The following is a 22153-nucleotide window of genomic DNA, read 5'->3' as shown; positions in this document are numbered from 1 at the left end:
TGGAGACTGCCTGCATCATCTGCGATGCAAACCCATGAGCCGAAAACAAATGCCGTGCCCTAAGAGGGAACTGACCTGGTGAACTGAAATGATGCCATCGACTTCGCCGGTGGATCTTTGATGCGCTCCGCTACCTAGCGCGCCAGCTGTCGGTGTTTTACCAGCTGCCCACTGAGGGATATGCCCAAGGTGGTAAGTTTTAGGTGAGGAGACGCCGAGATCAGGAACTCGAAGGTGCAAGGAACACAAAACTTAGACAGGTTCAGGCCGCTAGGTGTGTAATACTCTACGTCCTGTATGGTGGTTTGTATTGCCTTGGGTGTAGAATGATCTCATGATCTTGTTTTGAGAGGGTCCCTGTCCCCCCTTATATATCCGGGAGACCCGGGTTACAAGAATCCTAACCGATACTAGCCAACGAATCGTACCAGAACATATCTCAAGTAGATTCCCTCTGTACTGACTAGTTTTATCTCCTACTCATACGAGATAAATAATAGATAAATGAGACAAAAAAGAGATAAGACAGGCTTTATCTCTTAAGCCTATTTAAACTACATTATGTACACAGTCCCGTGGCCCCGGGTCTGACAACGAGCGCAAGTTCCTATTTCTCATCTAAGCCTGCGCCGATGACGGCGGTCTTGGATGAGTCACCCTCCTAGAGCTGGATCGACTTGAGAGCCACATCGCCTGTCGACTTGAGAGCCACATCGCCTTTCTCGAAGGGATTTCCAGCCCGGCTTGGAAGAGCTGCTGCGCGGCCGCGAGTACTTCTCCTGAAGCATCTGGCACATGCGTAGTCGAAGCGTACTGGATGCCTCCTGATTGCAATCATATGACTTCTTCAATTCACCTCGGAGAGTGAGTACCCCACATTGTCCTGGCATCTTGAGAAGCAGATAAACATAATGCAGCACTGCCATAAATTTGGCAAGTGCCGGACGGCCCAGTATGGCATGATAAGAAGATTCGAAGTTAGCAACTTCGAATTTAATGAACTCGGTGCGGTAGTTCTCCCTCGTGCCAAAGGTGACTGGAAGAACCACCGTGCCAAGTGGGTGCGCCACATTATCTGGGACAATGCCATAGAAAGGAGACTTGCTCGGAACCAGCATGTCTGTAAAATCCAAACCCATCTTTCTCAAAGTGCTGGCGAAGATGAGGTTGAGACCACTCCCGCCATCGACGAGCACCTTGGTGAGCCTGACTTCTGCCACCACCGGATCCAAGACCAGGGGGAACTTACCGGGCTCTGAGAAGCTTGTCCACTGATCGTTGTGGGGGAACGAGATGGGAATCTCTGACGAACGGAGTGGTCGTGGTGCCACCGGCTCGCCGGACATGATCTCCCAGAGAAGCAGTTTTTATTCCCGCCCGGAACCGAAGTCTCCATCTCCCCCGAAGATGATGTTGACGGTCTTTGAAGCATCTTGGAACTTCGTGTTGTGTGCTTGGTCCTCTTGGTCATCGTCTTCGGGTTCTTTGTCCACTGGCTTCTTGTTCTTCTTGCCGCCACTTGGATTGCTGAATGTCCTCCGGAGGTGGTAGCAATCAATTGCCGCATGATTGGCACCTGGATGCCATGGGCATTTCTTCTGCAGGAGCTTCTCAAACTCTTCCTGCGTCATTGACTTCTTGCCTCGCGAGGGACGATCCACAGCCGCAATGAGATCATCTGGCTTGCGTTTTCGGGATGGACCTGAATAGTCCCGCTAGCTCTTGTCATTGCGGTTGTCATTTGGACACCTCAGGTTGCTATCATTGCGCCTCGGGAACCGCTCCCACATCTTCTCATCCTGCTCGGACCAGTCATGCATCATGTCATGAAGCCCCGCAACAGTTTTTGGTCTATTCCGCCCAAAGACTCTGTAGATGCCTAGGTCGGTGATGCCGTTGTAGAAGTAGTCGATGATGTCTTCCTCTGAGATATTCGCAATGGTAGCGCGGACATTGAAGAAACAGCGTGTATAGGACCGTAGGAGCTTGTTATGTTCCTGTTTACATTGAGCAAGATCGTGACGAGTACATGCGCGAGTGATCGCCCCCTGCAAATTGTCGATGAAGACCTTCTTGAGCTGCTCCCAGGAGTCGATCGAGTTGTTGCTGAGACTCTCCAACCACGTAAGCGGTGCAGAGTCCAAAGCCATCGGGAAGTAGATGACCTTGGTGATGTTGGAGCCTCCTGCGACTTCAATGGCGGTGGAATAGCATCATAGCCATTGTTGAGGAGCTTGCTTTCCATCGTACTTGGTGATGCCGATCAGCTTGAAACCCTCAGGGTACTTATAACTACTAAACGGTGCAGAGAAAGCCGGGAAATGGTCGTTGCAGTCACTACCTTCTGTCTCGACTACTTCGCGCTCTCTGCGCCTGGAATCGATTACAGACCGCGCATCGCGTCCTTCATTGATTCGCTGGCACATGTCTTCTGGATGAGGCCGATGATTGGCCTGTCGCAGGTTACACCCTGGAGGTGGCTGCTGCCTCCCACTAGGGGCCTGACTCTCGTGAGCATTATCGTTGTTGTTGCTGCGCTGAGGTCGAGGACGGCCACCTGCCGTGCGACTGTGAGCTTGGCTTCGGCTTTCGCCCACGCGCTCCTCCCTGAGGGTAGATGCTGGGTTTTGTTGATCAAGCTGAATCCAAGCTCTCTGTGCATAACGAAGTGCTTGACGCACATTTGGATCGTTACTGCGCTCTAGTATAGCCGTAACCCTGGCGATGTTGGCCACCGGAGTCCTGAAGCTCCGCTCGCTTACGGCAGCGAATTTGGCATCAAGCTCGCGATGCATAGATCGCATGCGCTCATTGACCCTCCTTCTACGGGCTGCACGAGCTCTATTCCTGGTCCTCCGTGTCTCACGATCGGCGTCATTCTCGTCGTCGGCGTTGGCTGTGGCCTCATCTTCAGATACCACATCAAATTCGACGATGGGCAAGTCGCCATTGTCCTCGCCTTCTTCCGCCATCAGCACCTGGCATGAGATGAGCTCATCAGAGCTCACGTCGACTAGCTCGGTCATGTGGCAGAACCAACCTGAATTATACCGACTCAAGTGCGCGAGTCCTTAATGCAGGGCTACCTCGCACTTCAAACGGTATAAAACTATTGGTCTGTCGGGTAACGTCCCGATGAACCACCGAACGCAGGATCTAACAAGGTACCTCACACGAAGGTGAGTCCAGAGATACAATGCCCAAAATAATTTACACCACAGGCAGTTATATTACAAAAATATACAAAATAACATTTGTTCTTACAGAAGAGAGTTTATTACATCACAAGTTCGAGTTTCTGATTAAAGCAGCGGAATTTGAAAAGCGGAGTTATTATACATGGCGTCATTACAGATATTATGCTAGCCCTGGCATAATATCACTCGGCGGGATCTGTGTTGGCCGGGGACGGATCCCATTCCACGGACCAACCATCAGGCAAAGGGTAAGGCCACGGTGTAATGAACGCGGGCTCCTCAGAAGGATTACCTGGAGGAAATAAATGGAAGCAAGGCTGAGTATACTAATACTCAGCAAGACTTACCCGGAATTGGGTATATCTTAGCCCATAACTAGACTCATGCTGGCTTTTAGCTTTGGGTAGGGTTTTCAGCTGAAAAGCAACAAAGAGTAGATCCTTATTTTCAATTTTTTTTTTTTTTTTTTTTTTTAGCTTTCAAGTTCTAGTTGAATTAACCATTCTAAGTAAGTACCTATAACTACCCAAACATGGTAGAATCTTTTCTCAAACATCATCTTTAATAATCACATGATTACTCTTGTTACTCTATGTGATAAAGGGGATAAGCAGTCTCATACATCGTGAGAGGCGGACGATTCTGAATCGAGATTCAACCCTTGCAAGGTAAACCTAACTCACACGCTTGGAATACCACAGGGTTTTCCGAAGCAACCGTTTGCCTTTCATTCCGACTCGTGGATCAGTGCCACCACAAGCGACTGCAGGTCATACGCACATCCAAAGTGCAGGAAGTACGTCTGTAGCGCGACTACAAACCCCGTACTCCTGGTTGCCCAGCAACACATATGCCTACACGTCGAACAAAGTAACCAAAAGAAGCAAATACATGTGGTGGGGGGTATGTCCACTCCTCGGGCCGATTGGTTACTAGGCTTACCGCTTACCATATTTCACGGCATGTGGCTAGTACTTTCAAACGCTTAGCCACCGCTACCACACACTGCGACCTTAACAACTTCATCAACATAGACGGGGTATCATCTTGACCATGATACCTCATAAAACTCCCGTCCGGTATCCTTATAGTGATAACAGGAATGTAAACATTACAATTCCTAAATCGCGCGAGTGACAGGAAATCACTCGACTTCTACCGGTCCTATAAGCAGAGCAGCTAGTCGGACTCCAATTCTAGTGTTCATTACATTGGTTCCTGGAATAATGCAACTAAGTTTTCAAACAACTCCTAAGAACGTAATGCATAAAGTAATACATAAATAATAGCATAGGTTGCAGTGTAATCAAGTAGGGTTTATGTCCGGGGCTTGCCTTCGCTGGTGGGGTTGAGGTTAGTCAAACTAGTTTCTTCCGAACCTTGGTTCGGGGCTTCAGAGTAATCCACGACGAGAGTCCCGGGGTCTTCAGAATAACCTCCTTCTTGTTCCGGGATCAGCTGATAATCCCCGTCAGCGAGCGTGGTCGAGTCTATATGAGATGCAGAGTTATAACTCATGGAATACATGTATTTTATATTTAATTCACAATAAAGTTGCAATTCAACTTAAAGAAAATTACATTACGATGATAATTTAACTACTCCGTACTGGGCAGTCATTTATCGAGTACTAATTAAACTAATTAGTCTCGTTAGGCAGCCGGGGTGGGTTATCTTAAACATTTAATTTAACTTTATTAGGTAGTGTATCTGATTATCCTAAATACACTACACCACTTAGTAATTCCTATATCTTATTAGTTAAACTTTGTAATTAACTTTAGGTTATTACTTAATTATGGTTAACTTGAATTAACCAAATCTTAAATTGAGATAAATAATTAATATTTATGAAAATTATCATGGGTGGGTTTTATGGTAATTTTACTCTAAAGGTTCTAAGCCTCAAAACTAATTAAGGTTAACATTAAAATTTCAGGATATAATTGTAATTGGAATTTTATACTAAAACTAGGGTTTTTATACAACAATTAGGGTTCACAATTTAAGAACATCATTAACTACTTAAGTCTAGTATTCTAGAAAAGTTCCATAAATTTTTATGCATTCCAATTAATATTTATGACTTATCTTGCAATCTAAGTTTAAAACCTATAACTTAAGTTATATTAGGTTTCTGCTTCTTAAATTTTTATGTTATATCACACTCATAAAGATTAGACTATAGTAAAAATTTCATCCTTAAATATGCATAGATACTTCTAAAATTAAATTGCCAAGCTTTTGTTAACTCATAACAAAAGTAACCAAATACCCTAGCTTAGAGGGCTGATCTAGGCCTCAAAAATTTATACAGAGCTACTTACATTACCTACCACATATGCTCCAAAAACTAACAGCAACAAGGCTATGTATCACAAGATTTAATTAATGCATCCTTTTACTAGCATTTAAAATACAGAAGAAACTTTGCACTTTCATAGCATGGTTATAAAATAAAAGTTGCAGAGCTCCTCATAAGGTTTCTAACCCAACTAATTTCGTATTTTTCTGATTTTTCTATGAATTCTTACACATTTTAGAACTTCACTGGTTTGAAATAGAGAAAGGGGCTGAAACTTTGCACTAGGGACCCTAGAAGAATTTAAAGGTTTGCAATCGGGTCCCTGCTGCCATGGCCGGCGGGGGAAAGCTCTGTTCCGGCCAAAATCCGGCGATCCTCGGGGTCGGCGGCGAGGGGCAAGGGGAGAGGAAGCACTAGTGAGTTAAGAGCTACCTGTAGAGGGTCTCGGGGAGGTTGGAGATGACCGGTGGCGAGCTGCCCACGGGAGCAGTAGCTCCGGCGAGCGACGGCTCGAATTCCGGCGAGCTCGGGTGGGGAAGGGAGAGGGCGTGTGGCCTAGAAGCTCTAGGGCGAGGAGGGGACTCGATTCCGTGACTCCACTTGAGGAGAGGAAGGTCGGAAGGGGGGGCTCAACGTGGAGCAGGGGCGGCGGCAATGGAGATGGGGGCGGCGGCCGGCGGTGTTCACGCGCTAGAGGCTTGGGTTACTTGAATTGGTTCACCAGGACTGGGAGGAGTGAGTGGGAGGGAGCAGCATTGTGGCTTGGGGCGGCTACTAAGCCCGGCGGTGGTCGAGCAGGAGGTCGCCGTGGCCAGTGGTGCTGGCAGCCCGCGGCAGGAGGATGGCGAGGTGGCGCGCGAGGAAGGAGACAACGGGGAAGGGCTAGGGCGGTGAGAAGGCATTCCAGCGACGCGTGTGCACGAGTAGCAGCTGGAGGTGGAGCTCGGGCGCTGCGCCGGCGGTGAGCGGCAGAAGCAGAACGGAGCAGAGGAGAAGCAGAGGTGCCAGAGGAGGAAGAAGGTAGACAGGAGTCAGAAGGACTGATTCGTAATTTTAGAAATTTCCAGGGATTCCTTTGTAAAGTAAAGTTTTCTCACTGCTACAGAGGTTAAATGGAAAAGTGCTCTACATGAAAGTTGTAGAGAATTTTAAATTCTACAAGATTGCTTTAAGGTTCAAGTTCAAAATCTCAATGATTATAGTTTTATTTTAAACTTTAAAACACCATTCAAATTATAAGTTTGTCTTGTAATTCAAATATAAGGCTTTCATGTTTAGGGTCTTTTTTGCAAGTTTTTCCTGCAGTCATCATTACTAGTTCTTTTTACATTTTAGTCCTTAAGTAAAACTGGGTTTTACTTTTACCTTTTAACCATTTCACATGTAAACCCCTTATATTTTGTGTTAATTACACATAGATCCCTAGTTTCCAATAAAGTACCTTTCTCTTATGTTTTATTTCACTTTTGCCCTGTTCTTCTGTATCATGATTTAGTTTTACCACTTAAAAGTACTTTTACACACTTATACTCAAGTAATTACACAATTCCTAATTTACAATTATACCCTTGATGTCTGATACAACTTGTATATATATTATAACATGCATACATTATACACCCAAACTTGGTACCTAGTTGTCTTAACTACCTGGATATCACAGCCTTCCCCCCTTAAAAAGAATCTCGTCTCGAGATTCCGAAGCTGAGCAGCAATGGATAATTAGATTTGGGGATTGGCTTGCAAGAAGTCTGGAAAATTCCGTTGAAGATAAGACTCAGTTTCCCAAGTCGCTTCTTCTTCGGTGTGATGATCCCATAAGATTTTGTACATCTTAACTGCCCTTCTTCTGGTGAATCTTTCTTTAGTATCCAGAATTCGAAGAGGTTGTTCGATGTACGACAAATCAGGTTCTATCTCAAGGGTACTTGTCTCAACGATTTCTGTGGGTACTTTGACACACTTCTTAAGTTGAGAGATGTGAAAGACATCGTGAATAGCTGCCCATTGAGATGGAAGACAAAGTTTGTAAGCCACTGGGCCACAAACATCAAGAATTTCAAAGGGTCCGACATACCGAGGTGCTAACTTTCCTTTTATGCCGAAACGTTGGACGCCTTTGGTAGGTGACACTCGGAGATAGACAAAATCTCCTATCTGGAATTGCAGAGGTTTTCTCCTTTTATCTGCATAACTCTTTTGTCTGGACTGAGCGGTTTTAAGATTAGATTGAATAACCTTAACCTTATCTTCGGCTTCAACAACTAGGTCTGGTCCGAAGATTTTGCGTTCACCGGTCTCTGACCAACTCAAAGGAGTTCGGCATCGGCGACCATATAACGCTTCGAAAGGAGCCATTTGAAGACTAGCTTGGTAACTGTTGTTGTAGGCAAATTCAGCTAGAGCAAGACACTTGTCCCAACTTGTACCATAGTGAATAATACAAGCTCGGAGCATGTCTTCAAGAATTTGATTAACTCGCTCAGTCTGCCCATCAGTCTGGGGGTGATATGCAGAGCTTCGAATCAATTTGGTTCCTAGAGCTGATTGTAGCTGCTCCCAGAACCGTGCGATAAATTGGGGCCCACGATCAGATATGATAGTTTTCGGAACCCCATGCAATCGAACGATTTGTTCCAGATAGACTTCGGCATACTTCTTAGCAGAGTAAGTGGTATGCACCGGAAGGAAATGAGCTGTTTTTGTGAGTCTATCGATGATTACCCATATGGAGTCATGTTTTTGAGATGTGTTGGGAAGACCGACAATGAAATCCATACTAATGTCTTCCCATTTCCATGACGGAATGGGTAATGGCTGAAGCGTACCAGAAGCTTTGAGATGACTGGCTTTGACTCTCTGGCATGTATCGCACTCAGACACATATTTGGCAATTTCTCTCTTCATTCTGGTCCACCAAAAATGTTGCCGAAGATCGTGATACATCTTGGTGCTACCAGGATGAATAGAGAATTTGGACAAATGTGCTTCGTCGAGGATTTGCTTACGAAGTTGATGATCCTTAGGCACAACAAGTCGATCGTTGAACCATAGGACTCCTTGACGATCAGTGTGAAAACACCGATACTTAGCTTCTCCCTGGGATAGCTTGGATTTAATAATTTTGACACCCTCATCATGTAGCTGCGACATGACGATTTTATCCCGCAAAGTAGACTCAACGGAGATCAAGTTTAAACTACCTTGGGGAATAATCTCCAGACTGAGTCTCTGCATTTGATGGCAAAGAGTGTCATTAAAAGTGGAGATAGTCAAACAGTGACAATGTGACTTGCGGCTAAGTGCATCCGCAACCACATTAGCTTTGCCCGGATGATAGTGTACCTCCAGGTCATAATCTTTAATTAACTCCAACCAACGCCTTTGCCTCATATTTAAATCAGCCTGAGTGAAAATATACTTGAGGCTCTTATGGTCAGTGTAAATGTTACATTTAGCGCCCATAAGATGATGTCTCCAGATCTTGAGAGCATGAATAACTGCTACCAATTCAAGATCATGTGTTGGATAATTTTGCTCATGAGTCCGAAGTGCTCGGGATGCATAAGCAATAACCCGGCTGTTTTGCATAAGGACGCAACCAAGGCCAATTCCAGAAGCGTCGCAATAGACATCAAAAGGCTGGTTACTATCTGGCTGAGCTAGTACTGGAGCAGTCGTCAGAAGTTTTCTCAAAGTGTGAAATGCTTCCTCACACTTATCATCCCAACGGAACTTAACTTCTTTCTTAAGTAGCTCAGTCATGGGTTTAGCTATCTTGGAGAAGTCTGGAATGAATCGGCGATAATATCCTGCCAATCCAAGGAAACTTCGTATTTGATGGACTGAGGTGGGAGGATTCCAGTTCATAACTTCTTGGACTTTGGTTGGATCAACCGATATGCCTTGACTAGAAATAGTATGTCCCAAAAATTTCACACTATCCAGCCAGAATTCACATTTTGAAAATTTGGCATAAAGGCGATGATCCCGTAATCGTTGAAGAACGACACGCAAATGGTTAGCATGGTCTTCTTTGGTTCTGGAGTAGATCAGAATATCATCGATGAAGACCACGACGAATTTATCGAGCTCCGGCATAAATACAGAATTCATGAGATACATGAAATATGCCGGCGCATTTGTAAGTCCAAATGACATGACCAGATATTCATAAAGTCCATATCTGGTTGAGAAGGCCGTTTTTGGAATGTCACTAGGCCTAATCTTGATCTGATGATAACCAGAGCGTAAGTCAATCTTGGAAAAGACCTTTGCTCCAGCTAGTTGATCGAACAAGATATCAATGCGGGGAAGAGGATACTTATTTTTGATGGTAACCGCATTGAGTGGACGGTAGTCGACACATAGTCTCAGACTATCGTCTTTCTTCTTGACAAAGAGAGCAGAACAACCCCAAGGTGAAGCACTGGGGCGGATATAACCTTTATCAAGAAGATCTTGCAACTGAATTTTCAGTTCTGCCAATTCGTTTGGAGGCATACGATACGCCCTTTTTGAAATTGGAGCAGTGCCAGGTTGAAGTTCAATAATGAACTCGATGTCTCTATCTGGTGGCATTCCAGGCAAATCGTCTGGAAAGACATCGGGGTATTCACATACTACCGGAATATCCTTGACTTTGATATCTGTGATAGCATAAGTGCAGGGGTGCAGATACTCTGGCTGAGGCAGATAAAGGGTAGTAACCCCATAGTATGGTGATTCAACTTCAACAACTCGGGAAGAAATATCTAACCGGACTCGATGTTTAGTCATCCAGTCTGTCCCAAGTATAATATCGATACCCTCCAAACTTATTAAAACCAAATCAGTTTTGATTTCTATACTACCTAATTGAATTGGCACATATCTACTCACTTGGGTGGAGATAACATTTCCTCCAGGGGTAGAGATCATATATGACCCCTGGATAGGACAAGATTCAAGTCCTAGTCGGGTTCCACAGTTGTTACTAATAAAACTATGTGTTGCCCCAGAGTCAAATAAAGTAACAACTGGTTGGTGGTGAATAGAAAATGTACCCGACATTACAGGAGCTCCATCTGGAAGTTCTGCAAGAGTGGTGAAGTTAATTCGTCCTTGTCGGACCTGCATCACCGGCTTCTTGCCCTTATTCTGATTTCCCTGGGTGGAGCTCTGCCCTTGATTAGGTTTCTTAGGCCGCGGGCAATCTCGGATGAAATGGTCCGCACTTCCGCAATTGTAGCAGCGATAGTTGCTGCCTTTCTGTGGCACCTGCTGAATATTTGGCCGTGGGCCAGATTGTTGTGCTTGTTGCGGGGGCATAGGAGATCTGAACCTTCCTTGCTGCTGAGGTGGCCTAAAAACCAATCTTCCCGTAGGGGCATTGCGTTGGGGTGCTCTGGGTGGCGTATTAGGAACAACCCGATACCTCGGTGGTTGAGCACTCGAGGGTCCAGCAGGGTTCTTCCGCTTCTTCTCGGCAGAATGCGCCACAATGCAGTCTTCTTGAGTTAAGGCCATATTGACCAACTCACTGAAAGTATTTGCCTTCACAAGGTTCAGGCGTTCCTTGAGTTTGGTGTTCAGGCCCCGACGGAAATGGTCTTGCTTCTTGGTATCATTATCTGCATGATACCCCGCATACTGGCACAGATGATTGAAATTCTGTGCGTATTGCAGAACTGTGTTGGCACCTTGTGTAAGAGCCAGAAACTCATTAAGCTTTCGCTCCAACAATCCTGCGGGAATATAGTGCGCTCTGAAAGCGACCCGGAATTCATCCCATGTGATGACATGCCCTGCAGGTTGCATGGCATAAAAATTGTCCCACCAGATTCTAGCAGCACCACGAAGTTGTTGAGCAGCAAAGGAAGCTTTGCTAGAATCCGCACATGGTATGGTCAGTAGAGCGAACTTTGACTCAACAATATGGAGCCAGGCATCGGCATCCAATGGTTCCTCGGCCTTACTGAAGAAAGGCGGTTGAGTACTGAGGAAATCCTGGTAGCTAGCCACAGGAGGATTACGATCATCCCGGCCTCCTCGGAATTGTTGCTGCTGATTCAGTTGGGCTTGAACCAACATATTAAGTAATTCCGTTTGCCGAGCCATGACTTCGGCAAGGTTGGGAGGAGGTGGTGGTGGTTGCTGAGAACCACTGGCTTGATCAGCCCTGAAACCCTCCGGGGTTCCTCGTGTGGCTCCAACCATCTGAAATAAAGGAGATGTCCATTATTAACCATATATCTTTACTCCCAATTTCAGAAGACATAATCAATGCATATATTCCGCAAATCATCTCATCTCAAAATTTAAAGATAATGAACAAGATGATGAAACCGGAAATTATATTACATTGCTAACTCAGATAGTTCTCATATCGCATCTCGAAAGTTTACTACATAGGCCATCTATGTTACATCAAATGGCGTGAAGTTTGACTACTTAAACTATTACATTCCCTTAGATTACATCTCGAAAGTTGACGATTTTACTAAAAATCGTCGAAATTTCCTACAGAAGACTGACTGCCAGAAAGAGAATGATGGGGACTAAGAACAGGATCCCCATGCTCAGAATCAATCTCTGAGATACCCTCAATCTCTTCTGGGTCTTCTTCTTCTTCTTCAGGTACTATGGGTATAGCGGGAAGTATTGGTTGCTGCTGCATTTCCTCAATGTGAGCTTGGGCATCATCAGCCACAAGTATCAGATCATGAATTTGTGCCTGTAGGAACTCAATAACAGTGTCACGCTGAGTGATAATATGATCACTCTCATTGATCTGATCTTCACGATGGAGGATTGTCTCATCTCTTGCTGCAATAATTTCATCCTTCTGAGTCACCAAAGCTTGCAATTCTTCTATCTGGGTTACTTGGTGATCAGCATTCCGATAGTGGCTTTGAGCCACACCAGTTATCTGACTTACCCCATGACGCAGTAGCTTTTGGTAACTGTATTGCACATCCATAAACCTGGTAACAATACGGACGGTTTCTTCAGCTATATCTCCTAGCAAATGACCAAGATGATTTGTCCGAAAATCCCAGTCCGAATTACTCGGGTCTATGGTAGGGAATAACCCAATAGGATATGAAGCAACTTCAATCGGATGTTGATTGCAGAAGAGTTTGATTCCTTCTAAAGCAGCAGTTTCAAGGGTATCCACAAGACGATATCCAACCACTTCCACTTCTATGGGAGGCCATAAGGAGCGGAAAGGGTGCTGAGGAATCATCATCTTAACCCTGCAGCGGGAAACTCCTTCTTCAAGATACTCTACCCCATCATACAGAGGAGGCTCTGTATAATGAAACATACTCAAGGATTCCCACAAAAGACGAGGAAATCCCTCCCAATGTAAACCATTGGTGTGAAAGTGCCCCTCCTGATCCCAAAAGGTATTAGCAGGAGCAGCCATCTGCGACAACAATGCAAATGGTAAGATATTTTTACCCTGTTGAGAAAATTTACAAGGTAAAATTGGATTAAGATAGCTGATTCTGATAACAGCAAAGGCTGGAAATCAGATGGATGCCTAAGATACCCAACTAAGATTCTTACTTACCCAACTAAGATAAACCAACATGTTGCCCATTTTCTTTAGGAAGCATTAAACAAGCATTCAATTTAGTTGATTAATGGATTATGCATGCACGTACTAATCGATCTCACAACCAAAAGTAACTGCCAAGTAATCTTGGTCTTACGTGGTTAGTTTCGGTGGCACAATATAAATACGTCTCTCCCTATTAACTAGTCGATAAGCCCTATCCGTCCTAGTTTCGGAATCGTGGTTAGTGTACCTGCAGAAAACCACAATGCATATATATATCCAATGAACCTTTCATGCCAGCATGTCATGAAAGCGTCCCCATTCATTACTGTTCACTATAGAAACAGCATCTGTACAATTACCGCCGTACAGACAACGTTAACATGCGTTATTGGATAACGTATTCACGGGGGTACCGCAAAATGCGGGGGTATGAACAGCGATCGCCATACCCTGCGCCGAACCATATACTCCCAATGTAGTCAACCGAGGTTGGTACATTGGCAGCATCTCAAGTAGGCCACTGCTTGAGAAACAGCGTTCGGTTCGCATCACCGACAGGAAGGCCAAGCTCCCTCAGTTGGCTGAGGATCCTTACCTTCTTACCTCACGATCGAAGATGTCGTTACAGAAAGTAAGGTTGGGTTGTGCATAAATTTAAGTTTCAACAGAAAAGTAATGCTGGAAGTTAGTCATATATATATATATATCACAGCCACCTTTAATTCCCATAATAGTATTACCCTAGGGCTTACGTACTATCCATAATCCTTAACGAACCAACGTAGTTCGCAAATACTTGAGTAATAAAATTTTATACTAAAAATTACTTTTTAAGGCTAATTATATCTCCAGGGTACACTTGTTAGCTCTGATACCAGCTGTGGCAGAACCAACCTGAATTATACCGACTCAAGTGCGCGAGTCCTTAATGCAGGGCTACCTCGCACTTCAAACGGTATAAAACTATTGGTCTGTCGGGTAACGTCCCGATGAACCACCGAACGCAGGATCTAACAAGGTACCTCACACGAAGGTGAGTCCAGAGATACAATGCCCAAAATAATTTACACCACAGGCAGTTATATTACAAAAATATACAAAATAACATTTGTTCTTACAGAAGAGAGTTTATTACATCACAAGTTCGAGTTTCTGATTAAAGCAGCGGAATTTGAAAAGCGGAGTTATTATACATGGCGTCATTACAGATATTATGCTAGCCCTGGCATAATATCACTCGGCGGGATCTGTGTTGGCCGGGGACGGATCCCATTCCACGGACCAACCATCAGGCAAAGGGTAAGGCCACGGTGTAATGAACGCGGGCTCCTCAGAAGGATTACCTGGAGGAAATAAATGGAAGCAAGGCTGAGTATACTAATACTCAGCAAGACTTACCCGGAATTGGGTATATCTTAGCCCATAACTAGACTCATGCTGGCTTTTAGCTTTGGGTAGGGTTTTCAGCTGAAAAGCAACAAAGAGTAGATCCTTATTTTCAATTTTTTTTTTTTTTTTTTTTTTAGCTTTCAAGTTCTAGTTGAATTAACCATTCTAAGTAAGTACCTATAACTACCCAAACATGGTAGAATCTTTTCTCAAACATCATCTTTAATAATCACATGATTACTCTTGTTACTCTATGTGATAAAGGGGATAAGCAGTCTCATACATCGTGAGAGGCGGACGATTCTGAATCGAGATTCAACCCTTGCAAGGTAAACCTAACTCACACGCTTGGAATACCACAGGGTTTTCCGAAGCAACCGTTTGCCTTTCATTCCGACTCGTGGATCAGTGCCACCACAAGCGACTGCAGGTCATACGCACATCCAAAGTGCAGGAAGTACGTCTGTAGCGCGACTACAAACCCCGTACTCCTGGTTGCCCAGCAACACATATGCCTACACGTCGAACAAAGTAACCAAAAGAAGCAAATACATGTGGTGGGGGTATGTCCACTCCTCGGGCCGATTGGTTACTAGGCTTACCGCTTACCATATTTCACGGCATGTGGCTAGTACTTTCAAACGCTTAGCCACCGCTACCACACACTGCGACCTTAACAACTTCATCAACACAGACGGGGTATCATCTTGACCATGATACCTCATAAAACTCCCGTCCGGTATCCTTATAGTGATAACAGGAATGTAAACATTACAATTCCTAAATCGCGCGAGTGACAGGAAATCACTCGACTTCTACCGGTCCTATAAGCAGAGCAGCTAGTCGGACTCCAATTCTAGTGTTCATTACATTGGTTCCTGGAATAATGCAACTAAGTTTTCAAACAACTCCTAAGAACGTAATGCATAAAGTAATACATAAATAATAGCATAGGTTGCAGTGTAATCAAGTAGGGTTTATGTCCGGGGCTTGCCTTCGCTGGTGGGGTTGAGGTTAGTCAAACTAGTTTCTTCCGAACCTTGGTTCGGGGCTTCAGAGTAATCCACGACGAGAGTCCCGGGGTCTTCAGAATAACCTCCTTCTTGTTCCGGGATCAGCTGATAATCCCCGTCAGCGAGCGTGGTCGAGTCTATATGAGATGCAGAGTTATAACTCATGGAATACATGTATTTTATATTTAATTCACAATAAAGTTGCAATTCAACTTAAAGAAAATTACATTACGATGATAATTTAACTACTCCGTACTGGGCAGTCATTTATCGAGTACTAATTAAACTAATTAGTCTCGTTAGGCAGCCGGGGTGGGTTATCTTAAACATTTAATTTAACTTTATTAGGTAGTGTATCTGATTATCCTAAATACACTACACCACTTAGTAATTCCTATATCTTATTAGTTAAACTTTGTAATTAACTTTAGGTTATTACTTAATTATGGTTAACTTGAATTAACCAAATCTTAAATTGAGATAAATAATTAATATTTATGAAAATTATCATGGGTGGGTTTTATGGTAATTTTACTCTAAAGGTTCTAAGCCTCAAAACTAATTAAGGTTAACATTAAAATTTCAGGATATAATTGTAATTGGAATTTTATACTAAAACTAGGGTTTTTATACAACAATTAGGGTTCACAATTTAAGAACATCATTAACTACTTAAGTCTAGTATTCTAGAAAAGTTCCATAAATTTTTATGCATTCCAATTAATATTTATGACTTATCTTGCAATCTAAGTTTAAAACCTATAACTTAAGTTATATTAGGTTTCTGCTTCTTAAATTTTTATGTTATATCACACTCATAAAGATTAGACTATAGTAAAAATTTCATCCTTAAATATGCATAGATACTTCTAAAATTAAATTGCCAAGCTTTTGTTAACTCATAACAAAAGTAACCAAATACCCTAGCTTAGAGGGCTGATCTAGGCCTCAAAAATTTATACAGAGCTACTTACATTACCTACCACATATGCTCCAAAAACTAACAGCAACAAGGCTATGTATCACAAGATTTAATTAATGCATCCTTTTACTAGCATTTAAAATACAGAAGAAACTTTGCACTTTCATAGCATGGTTATAAAATAAAAGTTGCAGAGCTCCTCATAAGGTTTCTAACCCAACTAATTTCGTATTTTTCTGATTTTTCTATGAATTCTTACACATTTTAGAACTTCACTGGTTTGAAATAGAGAAAGGGGCTGAAACTTTGCACTAGGGACCCTAGAAGAATTTAAAGGTTTGCAATCGGGTCCCTGCTGCCATGGCCGGCGGGGGAAAGCTCTGTTCCGGCCAAAATCCGGCGATCCTCGGGGTCGGCGGCGAGGGGCAAGGGGAGAGGAAGCACTAGTGAGTTAAGAGCTACCTGTAGAGGGTCTCGGGGAGGTTGGAGATGACCGGTGGCGAGCTGCCCACGGGAGCAGTAGCTCCGGCGAGCGACGGCTCGAATTCCGGCGAGCTCGGGTGGGGAAGGGAGAGGGCGTGTGGCCTAGAAGCTCTAGGGCGAGGAGGGGACTCGATTCCGTGACTCCACTTGAGGAGAGGAAGGTCGGAAGGGGGGGCTCAATGTGGAGCAGGGGCGGCGGCAATGGAGATGGGGGCGGCGGCCGGCGGTGTTCACGCGCTAGAGGCTTGGGTTACTTGAATTGGTTCACCAGGACTGGGAGGAGTGAGTGGGAGGGAGCAGCATTGTGGCTTGGGGCGGCTACTAAGCCCGGCGGTGGTCGAGCAGGAGGTCGCCGTGGCCAGTGGTGCTGGCAGCCCGCGGCAGGAGGATGGCGAGGTGGCGCGCGAGGAAGGAGACAACGGGGAAGGGCTAGGGCGGTGAGAAGGCATTCCAGCGACGCGTGTGCACGAGTAGCAGCTGGAGGTGGAGCTCGGGCGCTGCGCCGGCGGTGAGCGGCAGAAGCAGAACGGAGCAGAGGAGAAGCAGAGGTGCCAGAGGAGGAAGAAGGTAGACAGGAGTCAGAAGGACTGATTCGTAATTTTAGAAATTTCCAGGGATTCCTTTGTAAAGTAAAGTTTTCTCACTGCTACAGAGGTTAAATGGAAAAGTGCTCTACATGAAAGTTGTAGAGAATTTTAAATTCTACAAGATTGCTTTAAGGTTCAAGTTCAAAATCTCAATGATTATAGTTTTATTTTAAACTTTAAAACACCATTCAAATTATAAGTTTGTCTTGTAATTCAAATATAAGGCTTTCATGTTTAGGGTCTTTTTTGCAAGTTTTTCCTGCAGTCATCATTACTAGTTCTTTTTACATTTTAGTCCTTAAGTAAAACTGGGTTTTACTTTTACCTTTTAACCATTTCACATGTAAACCCCTTATATTTTGTGTTAATTACACATAGATCCCTAGTTTCTAATAAAGTACCTTTCTCTTATGTTTTATTTCACTTTTGCCCTGTTCTTCTGTATCATGATTTAGTTTTACCACTTAAAAGTACTTTTACACACTTATACTCAAGTAATTACACAATTCCTAATTTACAATTATACCCTTGATGTCTGATACAACTTGTATATATATTATAACATGCATACATTATACACCCAAACTTGGTACCTAGTTGTCTTAACTACCTGGATATCACAGGTCAACTCCTCCGCCACGGTGGCTAACGGCCTGCCCTCCTGAAAAGGCAAAGGCTCGAGGTGTGCCACAAGTCGGTCTTCGGCCTCGAGTAGATCAGAAAGTTTCATGCCCTTCCAATGCACGAAACACCCCTCCGGAGTAGAGGTGATCGTCAGACCGTTAGCACCAAAACAACCCGAAGCCCCCCGACATGCGGTGGCTTCGGGCTTTCCGAGTTTGAGTAGAAAGTCCAAGTCCTCCTCCATTGTGGAGAGGGACTCGGAGATGTCAGCCTCCTGAAGATTAGTGGCCAAATTGCATAGACCGAGTCGTGATTGGCTACGCGAATCCTCAGATTGGAACGAGTCCAACCCAAGGAAGGTTGTTGCAGCGCTGAATGAAGTCGCGCCGGAAGCGGACTCCTCCTTGATCCTCGTAGTGGATCCATGAATTGACAAGTTGTCAAGATTATCAACGAACTTGTCGAGGTCGCTATAAGAACTCGCCGCAGGAGTTTTCGGCTTCATTTCGACGAGGAATCGACGGAAACTGCCCTCACCATCTGCGACACAGACCCACGAGCCAAAAACAAACATCATGCCCTAAGAGGGTACTGACCTGGTGAACTGGAAAGATGCCATCGAGTTCGTCGGTGTATCTTCGATGCACTCCCCTACCTGGCGCACCAGCTGTCGGTGTTTTATCGGCTACCCACCGAGGGGTATACCCGAGGTGGTAAGTTTAGGTGAGGAGACACGGAGATCAGGAACTCGAAGGTGCAAGAAAGACAAGACTTAGACAGGTTCGGGCCGCGAGGTGCGTAATACCCTACGTCCTGTATGGTGGTTTGTATTGCCTTGGGTGTTGATGATATGTTTTGAATGGGTCCTTGCCCCCCCCTTATATATCTGGGAGGATAGGGTTACATGAATCCTAGCCCAATACTAGCCAAGGAATCGTACCCAAGTATAACTCAAGTAGTTTCCTTCTATACCGACTAGCTTTATCTCTTACTCATACGAGTAGAGAACAACATAAATAAGAGATAAGACAAGCTTTATCTCCTAGTCCTGCTTAAACTATGTTATGTACACAGTCCCGTAGCCTCGGGTCTGACACTTGCTGTTGGCCGTAGGGGAGGTCCGGCTTGGAGTTTCAACCTTGCTGAGGATGGTAGCCTGAGTTATTGGGATTGCTAGTCCTAATGAAATTTGAGTCCTTTGAGTTGACGGGCAATCATTACCTGCATGCCCAGTATTGCCACATATCTCACATGTGATCCGAGACTCCATGATCTGGTTTACCTCTTGGTGCAGAGATTCCAGCTTTTTCATGAGAAGATCCATCTTGGCTGCCAGCATATCTACACCATCAGTCTGGTGTACTCCTTTAGCATAGGTTGGCTGCCTATCTCCCTTCCAACTCTGGTTGGAGGCAATCTTGTCGATGAGCGCCTTAGCTCTTGCAACATCGAGAGAGAGGAATGCTCCTCCCATTGCTGCGTCCATATGATCTTGCGCTCGCTGGCTCAGGCCATGGAAGAAGTTCTGAATGATAAGTCATTCTTCCATGCCGTGCTGTGGGCATGCTGCAATTTATTCCTGGAGACATTCCCAGGCTTCTGGGACTGTCTCATCCTGGACTTCTTGAAAACTGGAAATCTTGTTCCCTAGGGCATTGGTTTTGCCCACCGAAAAGTACTTGGTCAAGAAGGCATTGGAGCAGGCATTCCAACTATTGAATGCTTGCTTGTTGGTGTAGAACCACATCTTTGCTTTTCCAAACAAAGAGAATGGTAACAGATGAAGACAAATGTTATCCATTCTAGTGCCTTTGGGGTTGATTATGCTACTAACATCCAGGAAGTTCTGAAGGTGAGCATTGGCATCTTCCAATGCCTTACCACGGAAGGGACTTTCTTGGACCATGTTGACAAGTCCAGTCTTCAGCTCAAAGCCTTCAGTGCCATCATCAGTGTTCAATCCTGTAGGGATATGACTGCTGGATAGGGTTGAGAACTGACGGAGTGTCTTCTGAGCCATGGGTAATGAAGGTGGTGTTGTTAAACATTAGCGTAAGGAAAGTCTCTTCTTAGGTGGGATGTCTCCAGGTCGGGCAATTCTCCCAATTCTTTCTGGATTCGAGTTGAAGTTTTGTGGTAGATCAAAACCGGTCATGCATTGCTTTGCATAAATCACAAGGAAAAAAGAGAGCAATGGTAATCCTGCTAAAATTAGCGATGACAAATCAGCAAATTTTATCAAACTATTCAACGATATCTTTAGCCGATTGCTTCCCCGGCAAAGGCACCAGAAATGCTTGTTGGTGCTTCTTATGCTCCAATAGAATTGATATTCTGCAAGCGCACAGAATTACCAATAATATTTCACCTTGGAGTATTCTAGGGCATCGTGAATTTCCTCGGGGAAGCACTATGATTAAAGAGTACCGAAGAATCGAATGACAAACTTTACTAGAGATATCAACCGACTAACTAGTAGGGGTAAGCCAGGTAAGATAAGATACGATAATGGCCAAGCGATGACTGTCTGACATAGGAGACTCTAAACCTTAGAGCGGCAAGCAGCTGGGAGGACAACGAGCAAGAAAGACTCCTAAAACTCTTCTAAACTAACAAGCTAGCCTCACTAGACTAAAACTTGCCCCTAACTAGTTATCGGGAACCTAGAGCTTACTTCGGCGGCAACCTGCTACTACTACTATGAAAGCACCCGAAAGTGGTGGACTATAAGGGACGGACAGGGCTGTGACACCCTAGTTGTCAAAATTGTAAGACATTAGGAAAGAATGTGTAATGTATGTATTGAATTGAGTGAAATTGAGTGAATGTGTGGAAATAATGACTTATGTGTAATTTTTGAAAAATATGAGTCCTTTTATGCAAAACACTTGAATTACAAAGGTAACTCTTAAATTTTAATAGGGGTTAAAGTGTAAGAATAATAGTCATCATTGCATTACATAAAACTTGCAATTAAGTCCAAAAATACATGAAATTTACCTTAATAAGGACAAAAACTTTATAAAGTCTGAATTAAGTCCAAGGTTTTAAAATAAAGCTCTGTCCTTTGATTTTTTGAATTTGAACACTAAATAAAAGTTGTAGGTTTTGAAGAGTTCTACAATTCTTGTTTTGACCATTTTCTCATTTGGGATATAAAACAGTGAGAAAATCTTATTTTACATCAGGGACCCTGAAATTTTTGAAGTTCGCACATCAGCCCCTGCCCCCCCCCCCTTTCTCTTCATCTACTCCCCCTCTGCCGCGCAGCAGCGCTGCCCGAGGCCAGCTCCTGCTCCAGCGCCGCTCCACGCGTCGCCAGGAAGCTCAGCCACCGCCTCAGCACTTCCCCGCTGTCCTCTCCCGCACGCGCCACGCTGCTCCGCCGCTGCCTGAGCCGCCAGTAGCTGCTTGCCATCGACCGCCGTGCCATGCCGCTGCCGTTGAGCAACGCCTATTTAAACTCGAAGCACGATTGCTGCAACCCTCCTTCACCTGCCCACTCCCTCTCATCTTCTTTTCCTGGACACAACGCTGCTGCCGCCGTCGAGCTCCATTGCCACCGCTTCAGGCCGCCGTGGACAGCTCGCCCAGCCCCTTCTCGAGCCACACCATCACCTCTAGCAGCTTCACCGTGATCCTGTGAAGCTCGCCAGCCCCTCCATCACCGCCGTTGACACTGCATCCACCTCGTCGACGAGCTCCCCCTCGCCGCCGTACCGGGTCGCCGTGGGGACCTGCCCTTCCGGCCGTCCTAGCTCCCGCCAAGTAGCTCGGATGAACCGCCTTGATCCCCTGGAGCTATTCCCCCACCTCCGATCCACCGCCGGTGAGCCACCATGCTGGAACACCGCCACCATAGTCGAGCTCTATCGCTGCCACCTCGGGTCATCATTGTTCCACCCCCTCCGGTCGACCCCGACCTTCACATCACCCCCAGCAAGGTCCGCTCTAGCCCCCTGATCCTTCCTGGCCGGTTCCCCCTCGCCGTCGGCGACCACCGTAGCCGGAATTCGGCCGGCGAGTCTCGGCTCTTCTTCCCTGATGAGCCAAGGATTTGATTGCAATGATCTAAATCTTTCTG

The 22153-nt window shown here is 44.9% G+C and overlaps 1 non-coding gene across 1 annotated transcript; it reads left to right on the top strand.

The window, feature by feature from the left end:
- Window positions 1–19616: 19616 nt before the first annotated feature.
- LOC112878412 lies at window positions 19617–19723 on the top strand. Its single transcript, XR_003225738.1, has one exon. It is a non-coding gene; the product is annotated as a small nucleolar RNA R71 (small nucleolar RNA).
- The last annotated feature ends 2430 nt before the right edge of the window (window positions 19724–22153 follow it).

Source organism: Panicum hallii, chromosome 9 (genome assembly GCF_002211085.1).
Source record: "Panicum hallii strain FIL2 chromosome 9, PHallii_v3.1, whole genome shotgun sequence".
NCBI lineage: Eukaryota > Viridiplantae > Streptophyta > Magnoliopsida > Poales > Poaceae > Panicum > Panicum hallii.
The sequence above is the reverse complement of the archived record's forward strand: the minus strand, read 5'-3'. Positions and strand labels throughout refer to the sequence as shown.